We start from the raw sequence: 16,329 nt of genomic DNA, 5'->3' as shown, positions 1-16,329 counted from the left end.
ACTTAACTAACCCGAGACCTATTGCATTGTAAATGCTTGTTTTGTTTTGTTTTGGTAGGGACGGAGAGATTACGTGATTTGCCCAGAATCACAGGATGTTGAGCGTGGTTGCAGAGACTTGAACCCGGTTCCCCAACTTCGTGGTCGACAGCTCTAGCCGTAAGGCTACATCCTCTCCCCTTGTATTGTGCTCTGTTGCAGGACGCCTGTGCATAGAACTTTGCCATTTATTTCCTTCCACGGGGGTGCAGAGCTCTTCACCGTCCCTTTGAGTATTATCATTACTCAATTACATCATGTCTGTGCAGTATTGTATTTTGTGGGCCTGGTATGTTTAAGCTTAATTCTTTTTGATTGGTTTTGAGATGTTTGTTGGTGAGGCAATAGGCGTTTGCTATTGGGGCTCCTTGCCTACTACATGTTTTTTCTATGTTGAGTAGCCACCAAGACAGCAACTAACCAAGCCAACGACACCTCCCAAGAAAAACAAGCGTTGGCAAATCCAATAGGTCTTACTTTGGTTTTGAGTCACGACTAAAACATTCAAATAAGCTGTTGCGGTGGGGAAAAAACAAAAACGGATTACTTCCCATATAAAATACATTTGTGATAAAAAGAATCAAATAAGTTATGACTCAGTCTACTTTCGTGATGTAGAATAAATAGTCAGTTGTGCACTACAATGCAAGTACTCCATAGGAGGCAGACAGATGAGCCAAACAGCAAATAGCATGAGGTGAGAGAGGAACACCCTCTTGCAGACTCCAAGTCCTTTCTCCGAATAATAGAAATAACTCGTAACAATAGGTAGGCTGGAAAGCTGCGCCGTCGAGCCAGACCTAAGAGATAGTTGTAATGATAGTGCAGTGTGCGGTTCGCTGAAAGGGCAAGGGTGCCGGGTGGGGGAGGGTGTGTTTAATCCTTGTTGACATAATCCGTTAGCCACAAATCAGCGTCGTCTTCTGTAAAGCACGTCAGTCGGACGGGAGGTCATGACCTCAGCAGTGGCCCACGAGAAGCATCAGTCACTTCACATTCCTTAATGTATGACGCGGCCATGATGCACTAAGTAAGCGGTTGTTACTCTTTTAAAACATGTTTTGTCTGCACAGACGTTCGGACAACATATGCTCCTCGATGCCGTATGACATTTACAGAGAAAAACAAACAAGCATATGCAGTATTTACTGGGTAACACATTGGATGAACAGTATATCTATTGGAGGCCATTACTATGCAAATAAAGTTGTCTGCCGTCCTTGTATCCGTGAATGTCTCTTTAAAATCTGGAGGATGAGAAGGCGCACGAGAAGCAACCCTTGGTAGCGCCAATAACTCTTATATAGTCAGACATGTTTCTACCGGGCTTCAGTAACGCACACGCATGGGCCTCCGGAGGGCAAGCTTCCCCACCACAAAGCAAAGGAGCCTGGAAGGCTGCAGGAGCAGACTGGACGTCCTGCACATACAAGAGGTGCAGGCAGCAGCAATGCATGCTTCCAGCACACTCCATCTCGTTTCACAGTGTAGCGGTGTCTGGAGCACCCTGGTGAACAGGTACAGGCAGCAGCAGTGAATGGTTCCAGCACACTCTGCCTCGTGTCACAGTGTAACAGTGTCTGAAGCATCCTTGTGAACAGGCAGCAGTGCATGCTTCCTGCACACACTCTTCGTCGTGTAACAAGGTAACAGTCCGGAGCACCCTGGTGGATAGGTACAGGCAGCAGCAGAGCATGCTTCCTGCACACTCTTCCTAATGTCACAGTGTAATAGTGTCTGAAGCACCATGGTGAACAGGAACAGACAGTAGCAGTGCATGCTTCCCGCACACTCTTCCTTGTGTCACAGTGTAACACTGTCTGGAGCACCCTCAGGTGAAGAGGTACAGGTAGCAGCAATGCAGGCTTCCCAGTGCACACTTCGTCGAGTATCAGTACTTGGAGCACCCTGGTGAAAAGGTACAGGCAGCAGCACTGCATGCTTGCCCGCACACTCTTCCTCGAGTCACTGTGTAACACTGTCTGGAGCACCCTCAGGTGAAGAGGTACAGGTAGCAGCAATGCATGCTTCCCAGTGCACACTTCGTCGAGTATCAGTACTTGGAGCACCCTGGTGAAAAGGTACAGGTAGCAGCACTGCATGCTTGCCCGCACACTCTTCCTCGAGTCACTGTGTAACAGTGTCTAGAGCATCCTGGTAAACAGGTACAGGCAGCAGCAGTGCATGGTTCCAGCACACTCTTCCTCATGTCACAGTGTAACAGTGTCTAGAGCACCCTGGTAAACAGGTACAGGCAGCAGCTATGCATGCTTCCCGCACACTCTTCCTCATGTCACAGTGTAACAGTGTCCGGAGCACCCTGGTAAACAGGTACAGGCAGCAGCTGTGCATGCTTCTCCGCACACTCTTTCTCGTGTCATAGGGTAACAGTGCCTGGAGCATCCTGGTAAACAAGTAGCATCAAACCATGCTTCCCCGCACACTCTTCCTTGTCTCACAGTGTCTGGAGCACCCTGGTGAACAGGTACAGGTAGCAGCAGTGCATGCTTCCCTGCACACTCTTCCTCTTGTCACCGTGTAACAGTGTCTGGAGCACCCTGGTGAACAGGTACAGTTAGTAGCAGTGCATGGTTCCCCGCTGTTAGAAATGGGATTTCTGGTTGGCTGAGGCTTGCGCCAAAGCCAGGCAGAAACCACCACTCTAGTCAGGGCAAGGGAGTTACCCGCCAAAGATAACCCCTGCTCACCCCGTTGGTAGCTTGGCACGAGCAGACAGGCTTATCCCGGAGGCAATGTGTAAAGCATTTGCGCACGCACCCACCAGCAACAACATCCCAGGCTCCCCACAAAAGGAACTCCACACAAGGTTATATCAAAAATAGCCTTTGTATTCTCAAAACACATTAGAATAATAAACACATCATGTACACTGTGCCATCTGGCAAGGGGCAATATTTACAAAGGATTATGTACACAGGACAGGGCCACATGGGCCACTGTCAGAATTAGCACTTGGTAAAGAAATAGTAAAATAGATAACTTGGTAAAAGTAAAAATAGGCCATAAAGCGTACAACCAGTAAACGCCGGTAATCACTGTACTTTGCAACAGTCTGTGACATGAAATCCATCATGCACTGTATCCCACAAATCTAACTACATCAGACCCTAACCACCTAAGTAAACATTACACGAGAGGCGTAAATCACACAGGGAAGTATAATCTCCCTAACATAAACCAAAACAGGTAAAACAACCTCCTATGCATAAACCATATCTAGAGGTATAGAAACAGGGTGTGCAAAACATACTATATACAATCCATTTCCTAGCACCCAAAAAGGCATTAGTACATAAATCACCATAGCACATAAATCACATTAGGGTCTGTGCCCTATAAATATAACAATCCCCCCTGGCCAACTGGCCATCTCAAATAAGGGGGGCTCAAACGCCCTATGTCCAGAGAGTCAGGGCTGCTGCCTAAGCAGCGTAGGTCAAGATTGCGCCTCTGCGCCAAGCCTAAACGTTGCAGCTGCCCACAACTTGCTGGGCAGCTGGGAACAATGAACTTGGGCCTAAACGCTGCAGCTGGCACTAAGTGCTGCGCAGCTGTGGAAGGCCAAGGTAGGGCAAAGGAGTGTGCCTCACTTCAAGATTCACACGCACAGGTCCCCTGAAAGGAAATACCTAAATGGTGCAGCTGCCCACTACTTGCTGGGCAGCTGTGAATCAGCAAAACTGCGGCATGGGCTCTCACTAGCCCTTTAGAACAAGTTGCACCAAAACGATGGAGCCCTCTAGGCTCTAGAACAAAGAATGCGCAAAACGGGGGAACCATCTGGCTCTGGAAACGAGCATGTCCCCCAACCACTGGGGACAGGACACAGGCTTTTGAAATAATGGCCATTGCGTGGGAGCCTTCTAGGCTCTGAGATCAACTGTGTGCCTGGGAGCCCTCGGGCCCCTTAACTAATTAGGCGCAATATAGGGAGCGCGCTGGCACTTTAAATAAATAAGGCCATGCTAGAGCCACCCAGGCTCTTTAAACAAGCATGCCCCCTGTCGTTGGGGCGGCCCTTTAACCAGCGGGGCCGCCCAGGCGCTGACAATGAGCCTCGCTAGGCCCCCGGACACGGCCTCTGCCAGGCACCCTCGAACCTGATCCCTGCTCACCTAGCGTCTGCGGCAGGGCTCCAGTCTCGGCCTCTCCTCACCCGGGCCCCCCTCCTGGAACCCGGGACTCCTCTCGAGTGCGGTGGCATGAGTTTGAGGGACTCTCGCTCCCCATGGGCTTACCGGGGCTCCCAACAACTCACGGGAGTCCCGAGCAGCATCCGGCCATCGCTCGGCCGGCTTCTTCCATTGCGGCCTCAAAGCATAGGGAAGCCCTCAAGGATTGGCCAATCCCCACGCTGTACTCTAATGACGCCATGGTAGTCCCTGCCGGCTGGGACCAATCCCAGTGCGGCCACAGGATTTCGTTAGCGGCTCCACTCCCCGGCTCGCTCTTGGCCCCGGGGCTGCAGGCGGTGAGTCTATGGCGGCATAACGGGGTGGGCACCTGTAATTTAAATAACACCACCAATAAAGCGGAAATGCAGGGTAGGCACCCGCTCTATTAAAACAACACAATCCACTGGCATAATGCAGGGTTGGCACCTGCTTGTAAATAGCTAAATAAGCGGGGTGAGCACCCACGCTGCCATTAATAAATGCAGCCATGAGGGGTAGGCTCCCTCAATAACAGGGTAATTTAAAATAAAGCGCTTCCCAGGCACTAGGAGGGCACAGCAACCACCAAGCCCCCAAGGAAGGACCCCTGGTGCAAAGGGTCCCAGCAACAAACAGGGAAACAAAGGAAGAGGTTTCCAGGGCAAGGACAAAGTCTCCCAGCCATCCTCAGGCCAGGCAGAAGGGGCCCCAGAAAGAAGTCCTCCAGCAATCCAGGGGCTGAGCAGGGCCCAGGGAGGCAAGCCTTCCCCTGGGCCCCAGCAGCAGCACGCCCCTTGTAGATTCCAGTTCAAAACAAAAACTTTTTCATGGGGTCACAGCCACCGTTCCCTCTAGGGCACGCACGCACGCGCACCTCTCCTTACATCCCCGCGCACCGACTCGCTAGGAGCGCGTACACAGGATGTCGCGCGAGAGAGTAGCCGCCGGCCGCTTTGAAGAAGCGAGCGGTGGGAACATGACGAGTCTAGGTAAGAAGGCGGGGGGGCTGGTGGCTATGTGGGAGCGCGGGGCAGACTGTGGCCTTTTGTTTAAATATTGCTGTTAATCGGAGCCTTTTCATGGGCTCCGATTAACATCAATACTTAAACTAAAAGCCACAGTCTGCCCCGCGCTCTACTAACAAAAGCGTAGACACTTTCCAAACACAGCGTGTACTTTAGCACACGCTGTGTTTGGAAACTGTCTCTACGCTTTTGTTATTAAAGCGCGGGGCAGACTGTGGCTTTTTGTTTAAGTATCGATGTTAATCGGAGCCCGTGAAGGGACTCCGATTAACAGCAATATTTAAACAAAAGGCCACAGTGGGCAGTCAGGAGGGCGGGCCGCAGGGGGCACAGCGGCTGGGTGAACGAGCGGAACAGAAGGCAAGAGGGGCATAAAACAAGGAAAAAACGAGTGGGACAGAGGGCAGAAGGGCACAAAAACGAGTGAGACAGATGGCAGAAGGGCCCAAAAATGAGTGGGACAGAGGGCAGAAGGGCCCAAAAACGAGTGGGACAGATGGCAGAAGGGCACAAAAACGAGTGGGACAGATGGCAGAAAGCTACAAAAACGAGTGGGACAGAGGGCAAAAAGGAAAAAAACGAGGGGAAAGCGAAGTGGAACAGAGGGCAGAAAGGCACAAAAAACAAGGGGAAAACGAAGTGGATAAGGCAGAAGGGGACAAAAACGAGTGGGACAGAGGGCAGAAGATCACAAAAAGAAGTGGCACAGAGGGCAGACGGGCACAAAAAACAGAATACAGAAATGTAGGGGCAGCTAAGAACAGAAGGCAGAACGGGCAGAGAGGCACAGGCAGCGAGGCGAGGGAACAGAAGGGAAAACTGGGCAGAGACACGGGCAGCGAGGGGTACAGAAGGAAAGACCGGGCAGAGAGAGCACAGGGACAGCGAGGGGAACAGAGGGAAGAAAAAGTGGCACGGACCACGTACAGGCAGCGTGAAAGACAGACAACAGCAGTCAGAGACACTACAATGAAAATACAGGCAATACAATACATTTGCAAACTGACTTTAAGACCCTTATTTTGGCTCTGTATGTGTGAAAATGCACCATCTTTTCATTTCATTTTTCATTTCAAAAACTTTATTCGATTCAATGCAAGAATCATAAAAGTAGAAGTACATTTAGGACACACAGTTAAAAATTCACTATGAAAACAGTTATAAGAAGATTCTGGCACTATAAAAGTTCATTGGCAGGTAAAGTCACATAACCATATTATTACTTTAAGTTAATCATCTCTGGATAATACATAATTTTATCAGGCAGGGGTGTTTTGGAAACAAGTAAAAATAATAAAAAGAATCACGGTACAGGATTATAAAGTGCAGGATTATAAAGTGCACATGTCAAATGGTATAGTTCTTGGGGCAAAATTCTAGCCATACCGTTTCCTAATCTGGAGTGACACTCGTATAAAGTTCAACATTGCACAGCAAACTGTAGGGGATGACAAAGATATTAAGAAATCATAACCCTCTTTATAATGGCGTATTTGTTCTTCCTTAAGAATCGGTTTGATAAACCTTGTTCTTGGGTCTTTGTATAAGGAACAAAAAAGAACAAGATGCATTGTATTTTGGCTATCTTTGTGATTACAGTTGCAGGGTGGGAGTTCCTTACACCAGCCCCCCTGTATGGGGAATGCAAAAAGAAAATGCAAAGTATGTAGCCTAAATCTTGTCAAGTAAAAACGCCATTGTACATGATTTGTAAAGGTCAGATAGAACTGATGCTGTAAGACAGCCTTGGGGGCATAGGGACTGTCCATGCAATTTACAATCGATGATTTCCAGTAATACGATTTAATTACATTTTTAATATCTCCCTGTATGTTTTCAGGGTTGTCAAAGGTGTCACCCAAGCCTATTTTGTGAAACATTTCATTTACATAGGATAACCAGGGGATTTGGTTCATATTTGACAATTTCAAACAATCCTGGATAATATCCTTAGTAAGCTGTAAGTCCTCCGATACCCATATTTTGCCCCATAACAACAAAGGAGAAAGACGAATAATGTCGCTTACATAATTTAGGCCTAATTCATTGTGAGCGAATTTATTTGAGGAGCCTGATGGGATAGCCAAGACACGTTTTAGAAATTTATTTTCCATAATCTGTATCGTGTCGGGGCTATCTGTCCCCCAGACCCCCGCCCCATAGGTAGCAATTGACAGACATTTTGCTCTATACAGAGTTTTTAAATGTGAAATGGGTTTTTGGCCTAATTTGCCACAAAAGCGGAACAATCCCTCTATTGAGCGACTAGCACTCTGCACTCGTGTTTTCATTAATGGTGCCCAACTTAATTTGTGATTAAAAAGGTTTCCCAAATAGTTAAAGTTTTCAACTTTGTCAATGACGGAGGTACTCACTGCGAATTTTCTGCTCTTAGTGCCCTTTGGGCCACAGACCATGATAAAAGACTTAGCAAAATTCACTTTGAGATCTAGGTCCAACATAAATCTATGGAAGGCATCAAGGCAGTGCTGCATACTATTTGCAGTGAGTGTCATGAGCACCGTATCATCGGCATAGGAAAGCATTGGAGTGCTTCTACCATTTACTTTTGGGAAATCATAGCAATGGTCCAACAAGTATTTTTCCAGGCCATTAGTATATACAAGGAATAAAAAAGGAGCTAATATGCATCCTTGTCGGACACCCTCGGTCGAGGGGATAGACTTGGTTTTCTCCCCCCCTGGTCCAAACCTTATGGCCACCGTGGTGGATTCGTGGAGTCTACGAAGAAGAGTGACCAGGGGTTCCTCGAAACCCATTTCCTCCATCATTTGCCACAGCTTACTACGACACACAGTGTCAAAAGCACCATCTTTTCACTTTTTAAAGTAAACGTTTTGAGTGGCATTTGGCGCCGCAGACACGCACAGTTTGGTTCCTGGCGCACAGAGCCATGGTTGCAGCGCACAGAGACCCTCCACTGCCGCACACAGAGGAAAAAAATTAGAGGGAACATTGGTCACAGCCCCTCTTTTATACAGAGAAATCCTTTGTTTCCAAAGGTGCAGGCAAAGGGCGAACCAGATGCAACTGGTTCTTGAGCACTTTGTTTTGCTCAGCCCCTCTGCCTATTCACAGGATGGGTCAGGGACATCGGACACACCACAGGGGGTGGAGCCAGCATTGTGGAGGGAAGGCCCAGCCCTATTCAGGTCCCAGGTGCACTCCTCCCTCCCATCAACATGCAGATCTCTCCATTCACCACCGGGGCAGACCCATCCTGACTCCTGGAGCCAGGCACACCAGCCAGCTCCAGCCAATCACAAGCCAGACAGTCAATTCACATTTACTGCACAGACATGCCAACTTCTAAAAGTGGCACTTCCACACTAGACACAATAAATCCGCGCACATCATCGCGCAGCATTTAATCTCATGAGTTCGCTCATACCAAACTCGACCCTGCACTCCCCACACATCAGGAACTACCATGGACATACAGATTCCCCATGCATTCCTATGGGAGGGCAGGCCAATCTCACCACACGCACTCAGAGAGCGCACACACTTTACACTGGGTCACAGTGCTAAAGTGCGCAGAGACCAGAAATCCACTAACATCATTTCATATTCACAGGCAAAAAGTTCAGAGGTGAACCTGCCAAAAGGGCCGAGTCCAACACCTGCACACACTTCCACGTTTCAAAGTGTAACAGTGTCCGGAGCACCCTGGTCAACAGTTAGAGGTAGGAGCACTGCATGCTTCCCACACACTCTTCCTCTTGTCACAGTGTAACAGTATCTGAAGCACCCTGGTGAACAGGTACAGGTAGCAGCACTGCATGCTTCCCGCATACTCTTCCTCATGTCACAGTGTAACACTGGCTGGAGCACCCTCAGGTGAAGAGGTACAGGTAACAGCAGTGCATGCTCCCCCGCACTCTTCCTAGTGTCACAACGTAACAGTGTCCAGAGCACCGTAGTGGAGAGGTACAGGCAGCAGCAATGCATGCTTCCCCGCACACTCTTCCTCTTGTCACAGTGTAACAGTGTCTGGAGCACCCTGGTGAAGAGGTACAGGCAAGCAGCAGTACATTCTTCCCGCACACCCTTCCTCGTGTCACAGTGTAACATTGTACGGAGCACGCTGGTGAACAGGTGCAGGTAGCAGCAATTCATGCTTCCCTGCGCACACTTTGTCGAGTAACGGTACATGGAGCACCCTGGTGAAAAGGTACAGGCAGCAGCACTGCATGCTTGCCCGCTCACTCTTCCTCGAGTCACAGTGTAACAGTGTCTGGAGCTCCCTGGTGAAAAGGTACAGGCAGCAGCACTGCATGCTTCCCCGCACACTATTCCTCATGTCACAGTGTAACAGTGCCTGGAGCACCCTGGTAAACAGGTACAGGTAGCAGCAGAGCATGTTTCCCACACACGCTTCCTCTTGTCACAGTGTAACAGTGTCTGCAGCACCCTGGTGAACAGGTACAGGTAGCAGCAGAGCATGCTTCCCGCACACTCTTCCTCTTGTCACAGTGTAACAGTGTCTGGAGCACCCTGGTGAACAGGTACAGTTAGCAGCAGCGCATGGTTCCCCGCACACTCTTTCACGTTTCAAAGTGTAACAGTGTCCGGAGCATCCTTGTGAACAGGCAGCAGCAGTGCATGTTTCCCCGTACACACTTCCTCATATCACAGAGTAACAGTGTCTGGAGCATCCCTGTGAACAGGCAGCAGCAGTTCATGCTTCCCCGTACACACTTCCTTGTCTCACAGTGTCTGGAGCACCCTGGTGAAGAGGTAAAGGTAGCAGCACTGCATGCTTCCCACACACTCTTCCTCTTGTCACAGTGTAACAGTGTCTGAAGCACCCTGGTAAACAGGTACAGGTAGCAGCAGTGCATGCTTCCCGCACACTCTTCCTCTTGTCACAGTCTAACAGTGTCTGAAGCACCCACTGGTGACCTGGTGAACAGATAGCAGCAGAGCATGCTTTTCACACACTCTTCCTCTTGTCACAGTGTCCGGAGCACCCTGGTAAACAGGTACAGGTAGCAGCAGTGCATGGTTCCCGCACACTCTTCCTCTTGTCACAGTGTCTGGAGCACCCTGGTGAACAGGTACAGGCAGCAGCAGTGCATGCTTCCCCGCATACTCTTCCTTGTCTCACAGTGTCTGGAGCACCCTGGTGAAGAGGTAAAGGTAGCAGCACTGCATGCTTCCCACACACTCTTCCTCTTGTCACAGTGTAACAGTGTCTGAAGCACCCTGGTGAACAGGTACAGGTAGCAGCACTGCATGCTTCCCGCACACTCTTCCTCATGTCGCAAGGTAACAGTCCGGAGCACCCTGGTAAACAGGTACAGGTAGCAGCAAAGCATGCTTCCAGTGCACTCTTCCACATGTCACAGTGTCCGGAGCACCCTGGTGAACAGGTACAGGCAGCAGCAGTGCATGCTTTCCTGCATACTCTTCCTCATGTCACAGTGTAACAGTGCCTAGAGAACCCCAGTGAACAGGTACAGATAACAGCAATGCCTGCTTCAAGCACACTCTTACACTGTGACAAGAGGAAGAGTGTGCGGGGAAGCATACACTGCTGCTACCTGTTCACCAGGGTGCATCAGACACTGGTACACTGTGACAAGAGGAACAGTGTCTGAAGCACCCTGGTGAACAGGTAGCAGCAGTGCATGCTTCCCCGCACACTCTTCCTCTTGTCACAGTGTAACAGTGTCTGGAGCACCCCCTGGTGAACAGGTACAGGTAGCAGCACTGCATGCTTCCCCGCACACTCTTCCTCCTGTCACAGTGTAACAGTGTCTGAAGCACCCTGGTGAACAGGTACAGGTAGCAGCAATGCATGCTTCCCTGCGCACACTTCGTCGAGTAACGGTACATGGAGCACCCTGGTGAAAAGGTACAGGCAGCAGCACTGCATGCTTCCCCGCACACTATTCCTCATGTCACAGTGTAACAGTGCCTGGAGCACCCTGGTAAACAGGTACAGGTAGCAGCAGAGCATGTTTCCCGCACACACTTCCTCTTGTCACAGTGTAAAACTGTCTGGAGCAGCCTGGTGAACATGTAAAGGAAGCAGCAGAGCATGCTTCCCGCACACTCTTCCTCTTGTCACAGTGTAACAGTGTCTGGAGCACCCTGGTGAACAGGTACAGTTAGCAGCAGTGCATGGTTCCCCGCACACTCTTTCACGTTTCAAAGTGTAACAGTGTCCGGAGCATCCTTGTGAACAGGCAGCAGCAGTGCATGCTTCCCCGTACACACTTCCTTGTCTCACAGTGTAACAGTGTCTGGAGCACCCTGGTGAACAGGTCCAGGTAGCAGCAATGCATGCGTTTCGCGCACACTTCCATATGTCAAAGTGTAACAGTGTCCGAAGCACCCTGGTGAACAGGTAGCAGCAGTGCATGCTTCCAGCACACTCTTCCTCTTGTCACAGTGTAACAGTGTCTGAAGCACCCTGGTGAACAGGTACAGGTAGCAGCAATTCATGCTTCCCACACACTCTTCCACGTGTCAAAGTGTAACAGTGCCCGGAGCATCGCGGTGAACAGTTACAGGTAGCAGCAATTCATCCTTCCCGCATACTCTTCCTCATGTCACAGTGTAACAGTGTCCGGAGCACCCTGGTGAACAGGTACAGATAGCAGCAATGCATGCTTCCCGCGAACTCTTCCTCGTGTCATAGTGTAACAGCGCCTGGAGCACCCTGGTGAACAGGTACAGGCAGCAGCAATTCCTGCTTCCCGCACACTATTCCTTGTGTCGAAGTGTAAAAGTGTCCGGAGTACCCACTGGTGAACAGGTACAGGTCATAGCAATGCATGCTTCCCTCACACCCTTTCACATGTTAAAGTGTAACAGTGCCCGGAGCACCCTGGTGAACACGTACAGGTAGCAGCAATGCATGATTCCCCCGCACTCTTCCACGTGTCACAGTGTAACAGTGTCCTGAGCACCCTGGTGAACAGGTACAGGCAGCAGCAGTGCATGCTTCCCTGCACACTCTTCCATGTATCACCGTGTAACAGTGTCTGGAGCACCCTGGTGAACAGTTAAAGGTAGCAGCAATGTATGCTTCCCCGCACACACTTTCTCGTGTCACAGTGTAACAGTGTCTGGAGCACGCTGGTGAACAGGAACAGGCAAGCAGCAGTACATGCTTCCCTGCACACTCTTCCATGTGTCACTGTGTAACAGTGTCTGGAGCACCCTGGTGAACAGGATCAGGCAAACAGCAGTACATGCTTCCCCGTACACTCTTCCATGTGTCACCATGTAAGTGTCTGGAGCACCCTGGTGAACAGTTAGAGGTAGCAGCAATGTATGCTTCCCCGTACACACTTCCTCGTGTCACAGTGTAACAGTGTCTGGAGCACCCTGGTGAACAGGAACAAATAGCAGCAGAGCATGCTTCCTGCACACACTTCCTCGTGTCACTGTGTAACAGTGTCTGAAGTACTGTGGTGAAGAGGAACAGGCAAGCAGCAGTACATGCTTCCCTGCACACTCTTCTATGTGTCACCGTGTAACAATGTCTGGAGCACCCTGGTGAACACGTACAGGTAGCAGCAATGCATGCTTCTCGTGCACTCTTCCATGTGTCACAGTGTAACAGTGTCCTGAACACCCTGGTGAACAGGTACAGGCAGCAGCAGTGCATGCTTCCCCGCACACTCTTCCTTGTGTCACCGTGTAACAGTGTCTGGAGCACCCTGGTAAACAGGTACAGGTAGCAGCAGTGCATGCTTCCCGCGAACTCTTCCTCTTGTCACAGTGTCTGGAGGACCCTGGTGGAGAGGTACACGTAGCAGCAAAGCATGCTTCCAGTGCACTCTTCCACATGTCACAGTGTCCGGAGCACCCTGGTAAACAGGTACAGGTAGCAGCAGTGCATGCTTCCCGCACACTCTTCCTCTTGTCACAGTCTAACAGTGTCTGAAGCACCCACTGGTGACCTGGTGAACAGATAGCAGCAGAGTATGCTTTTCACACACTCTTCCTCTTGTCACAGTGTCCGGAGCACCCTGGTAAACAGGTACAGGTAGCAGCAGTGCATGGTTCCCGCACACTCTTCCTCTTGTCACAGTGTCTGGAGCACCCTGGTAAACAGGTACAGGCAGCAGCAGTACATGCTCCCCGCACACTCTTCCTCGTTTCACTGTGTAAGTAATAGTGCCTGGAGCACCCTGGTGAACAGGTACAGGCAGCAGCAATGGAACAGCAAACACAAAGTACCTCGACGCCTGACATGTGCACCGCGCTGCAGCACTAAGGTCCAATGCCAAACTATGAACCGTTAAAGCTGGGCTCTAGCAGGAGTGACAAAATGCTTTAACGGAAGGCAGGCTCTCTGTTCCACAAATCGGGTTTTCTTTTTTTTTTTTTTTCGTTTTTAAATTCTATTCAGAACTGTCCGGCATCTACAGAGCAGGCTTAGATTATGCCAATTTTGTTGGCTACATCCAGTGCATCATAGTCTGGAGCTAGTCGCACATATGCCTTCTTCTCGCCGTCTGGCCTGATCAGGGTGTTGACCTTGGCAACATCAATATCATAAAGCTTCTTTAGAGCCTGTTTGATCTGGTGCTTGTTAGCCTTGACATCCACAATGAAGACCAGCGTGTTGTTATCTTCAATCTTCTTCATGGCAGATTCCGTGGTAAGAGGGAACTTAATAATCGCATAATGGTCAAGTTTGTTCCTACGAGGAGCATTCTTCCTGGGATACTTCGGTTGCCTCCTTAACCCCAAGGTCCCCGGCCTCCTGAAAGTTAGGGCTGTCCTAATTTTCTTCTTCTTGTGACTGTGTACCCCCTTAAGAACAGCCTTTTTAGCTTTCAAAGCCTTGGACTTTGCTTCAGTTTTAACAGGGACAGCTTCCTTCTTGGCCTTCGGTGCCATGTTGGGGGTGAAAGACCACAAGTCGGGTTGTCTTACATTGAATACACTATGGCTAAAAAGGAGTTACTGATGCTTTAATGTTCACTAACTCATTCTGTACTATGGTCTTAAACCTAAGCATAAAGCCACGGTTGCATCTGTGACTTTGAAGGCTTCAGTACTTTTCCTTGTGTTTGTTTCCCACAGGATAACCAGGGCACACTAAACCTTCAAGGAGCACCACCCCATATCACGCTAAATATGAAAAGCATTCTAGGTTTCGGGAATAACTAGTTTCTTTTTTTAATAACACCCAAACCATGACCAGCGTACAATGAATACATTTTTGACAGCCTCACCATAAGCACCAACAGCCACTATTTTTAGCTTTCATCACACATTACTCTGAACTCAACTCTGTACCCAACAATAACCCACACACCGCCGCTCCAATCTCGCATTCGAGTGATCATACTGAGGCAACATGTCATAAGCACAACAAAGCCACAGACCCATTGAGGGCACACCTAAACACACCCCAGAAACACCGAATGAAACTTGCATGAACCTAGTCCAAGCACAGCAGCACATTACCAGACACGAACAAGTTGTGATCAATTTTTAAAAAGCGCTATTCTCTGGCTGAGGGCAATAATTCTTGTAACCAAAATAAAAGTTATTTGGCAGACACACATACCCGATGGACCTTAAGAACTTCAGGCCCATCTCACTGCTTCCCTTCGTAGCCAAAGTCATCAAAAAGGCGATCAACACCCACTAGCTCACTTCATAGAAACCAAGGGCATCCTGGACGCCTTCTAATCCAGACTCCGCAGCAACCAAAAATGAGGAGTTTATATTATTTGGTATGGAAGAAGCATTGTCACCATGTACTTAAAGTTTAATTTTGTTTGTGCTTGAGAAGTGCATTCAGCAGCTGAAGTCTTCAGAAACCATAATTTGCATTTGACTGATCCAATTGAAACCGAAGCAATTAAATGTGTGTTTCAACAGGATAGATCATGACTCCTCTAATATGTTGACAAACATTTTGTCAAGCGGTTCAATTATTTTCCCTTTAATTTGCACAATGCAACCTCGAGGTCACTCTGGGACAGTCCAAGTGTCACGTGACCTGGTTGGTGCTGAGGTTGGTGTTTTCTAAATGTTCAGCATTAGAAAATATAATTGATTTTGGAAACATTTGCAAATGAGGTAATTGATTCTACAAGGCATTTCGGGAATCGTGTCACTATTTGGAGATAGAAAGTAATTGATTTTTACAAGCACTTGCTTTTCTATTCAGTGGCGCTGGAGCAATGTTCTGAGTGGTGCACTCAATGTTACTGCACTGAAGAGTATTAACGGTGTAGTTAGTATGCAGCTTGTGTTGCATTTTGGAGCACACTGTCACAAATATATTACTAAAGCCTGGTGTATTAATTAGGATATTTGCATTTACAGGCCACATTTTCTACTAAAATGATCATTCAATTTGCACAGACATACAGTTTTACTTATAAAACTATATTGTGCACAAAAGATAATGTGTGGAAAATGGAATTCAGAAAATATTTGTCATTAGCGCATCACCAAAAGTGTGTCATATGCGTTGATCTTATTAAAATCTGTTTCCATCAAACTTCAGAAATAGAAAAAAGGGCTTAATTTGTGTTATCCTAACAGCTTATCTATTTTGAAATAGATGTACAGTTTATTATATGTATTTACATTTTATTGTGTTAAAGAAAACCACCTTTCCTTTTATCAACAGCAAGATTGTCACATAGTTCATCATTTTACAAAATCCTCACACAGTGCAGTCAGACAGAGTAAACACCAGTCTCAGTGTTAAAATAACAAGCAGCACTGTCAGAAAACTAGCCTGACATTTGACCTCTGCCTTGGAACAGCACAGCAAATGTGAAAAGATAAAAACAAGATTTAAAGGCATCTTTACTGCTCATTCAGCTTCGGGACTTCAGCATGGTTTTGCAGCACCCCCTACTTCCAGCTGTTATGTTTCTTTTATTTTATTTTTTTTCAGTAATTTTTTATTGAAAATTATATTTACATGGTGCGTAACATATACATGGGGGGGTAATTCACAAAGGAAAGAGAAGAAAAACGCCCTGGGGGGGATGGGAGGGGGACAGTTCCATCATTTCGGCAATTAGTGCTTCTGACTGTGGCTGTATAGATCTGCCAGTATGTTCCGTTAGTTC

The 16,329-nt window shown here is 48.4% G+C and overlaps 1 pseudogene across 1 annotated transcript; it reads right to left on the bottom strand.

Moving 5' to 3' along the window:
- Positions 1-13,603: 13,603 nt before the first annotated feature.
- LOC147689662 (large ribosomal subunit protein uL23 pseudogene) lies at positions 13,604-14,134 on the bottom strand (annotated as a pseudogene). The gene has a single exon (XR_015299759.1). The product of XR_015299759.1 is annotated as a large ribosomal subunit protein uL23 pseudogene (transcript).
- Positions 14,135-16,329: the final 2,195 nt, after the last annotated feature.

The sequence above is a fragment of the Lissotriton vulgaris genome, chromosome 9, assembly GCF_964263255.1.
Source record: "Lissotriton vulgaris chromosome 9, aLisVul1.2, whole genome shotgun sequence".
Lineage (NCBI taxonomy): Eukaryota > Metazoa > Chordata > Amphibia > Caudata > Salamandridae > Lissotriton > Lissotriton vulgaris.
The sequence above is the reverse complement of the archived record's forward strand: the minus strand, read 5'-3'. Positions and strand labels throughout refer to the sequence as shown.